A 1,825-nucleotide genomic window follows, 5' to 3' on the forward strand; every position below is an offset into this window, starting at 1 on the left:
TCACAAGAAGAGAAAACCAAACACCGCATGTTCTCACTCATAGGTGGGAACTGAACAATGACATCACTTGGACTCGGGAAGGGGAACATCACACATCGAGGCCTATCATTCGGGAGGAGGGGGGAGGGATTCCATTGGGAGTTATATCTGATATAAATGACGAATTGATGGGTGCTGACGAGTTGATGGGTGCAGCACACCAACATGGCACAAGTTTACATATGTAACAAACCTGCACGTTATGCACATGTACCCCAGAACTTAAAGTATAATAATAAAAAAAAAAGAAAAAGAAAAAATAATACAATATAGAAAAACATCTTCCTTGAGAATTGTTTTGGAGAAAGGCTTATGATAATTTATGAAAGATACCTGTCATAAGACAAGTATTTGATATGTGTTAGGTATTTCTCCTCATTTTCAGTTATAAGTACATTTACAGTATGTACTTGAGAAAAGCATCAAGTAAATAACAGATGAAAAGCAAGACTATTTTTTTCTTGGATAAGCTGTCATATCAATAAAGATACGCACTAGTAAAACATACTTTACCTCGTAGAAAAAAAAGGGACAGGAATGTTTTCTGTTATTTATGATGTTAAATATTGTTCTTGGTGACCACAACTTGAGTTATTATTTTGTGGCAATAATTTTATAAATTATCATGGCCTAAGAAAGTTTATGATGCTTTCAAATACATACAAGTTATTTTCAGAGAGTTGCATGTCTGATATTACCAGGAAATGTTTTCCGTATTAACAGGAAAATAACTCTAATTGTTTAATGGGAAGATGACTTATTTGCCCAAATATCTATAATCTTATGGGAAATGTTTTTTAAGAATATTTTAATATTGTTTCTGAAGAAGGTAACAAGCATAACTTTGAGATTTATAATCTCCTATCTGTAATTTGTGTATGTGCCAATGCATTAACAAAAGCAAATTTATCATTTTCAGGAAAAAATATTGAGTCATAACTTAAATAGATTTATACTAATAGGGTACTCCATTGATTCAGATATTTGATTTGTTTTTCAGACAAGACAGACAAGTTAAGCAACAAAGAAAAATAGGGGTGATTTTCTAAAAAGACAAAAATGCACTTGAAATTGATAAAGCACCAATTTTAGATGGCATACAAAGCATTAAGAAGATTAAGGGAAAAGAGCAAAGAAATCAGCAAACCTTTACTCGACCTTTTAAAAATTTCATTAGGCTTAGAAATGTTCCCAAGGAAAGAAAAATAACAGATCCTTCTGCCTGTTGTTGTTGTTGCTGTTTGAGAATAAATCAAGAAATTATATCCTAACCAGCTCAAGTTGTGCATTTCAGAATATCAGTGGGCTGTAAGGGAGAAAATCCCAACAAAGCTTATTACTACACAGCCCAGTTATTTCAATATTGAAATAAGAAAGTCATACCAAATTTTAGTAGTTTTTAGAGAATATTACAGCAATCATACGCAAGGACTTCAGAAGCTGTTTAAAAAGTATTATTAGTTTCCTACAGAAAATTCTGTCAGAAACTTTGAAAACTGAAAGTAAAGCCAAAACTTTATAGTAACCTATCAAGTGGTGCAATAGATATATATAATTCCTTAAAGCAAGCTGAGGTACCTGTAGAAATAACAGCTAATAAAAATAATATTTCACATTTAGTACTTGCTCCTGTTGAGCCACAGCTGGGTAATTACTCGGGTGAAACATGGAATAAAATGTCTTCTTTTTTTCTTTCTTTCTTTTTTTTTTTTTTTTTCTTTTTTGAGATGGAGCCTTGCTCTGTTACCAGGCTGGAGTGCAGTGGTGTGATCTCAGCTCACTGAAA

Source organism: Colobus angolensis, unplaced genomic scaffold (assembly GCF_000951035.1).
Source record: "Colobus angolensis palliatus isolate OR3802 unplaced genomic scaffold, Cang.pa_1.0 Scaffold543, whole genome shotgun sequence".
In the NCBI taxonomy this organism is placed as follows: Eukaryota; Metazoa; Chordata; class Mammalia; order Primates; family Cercopithecidae; genus Colobus; species Colobus angolensis.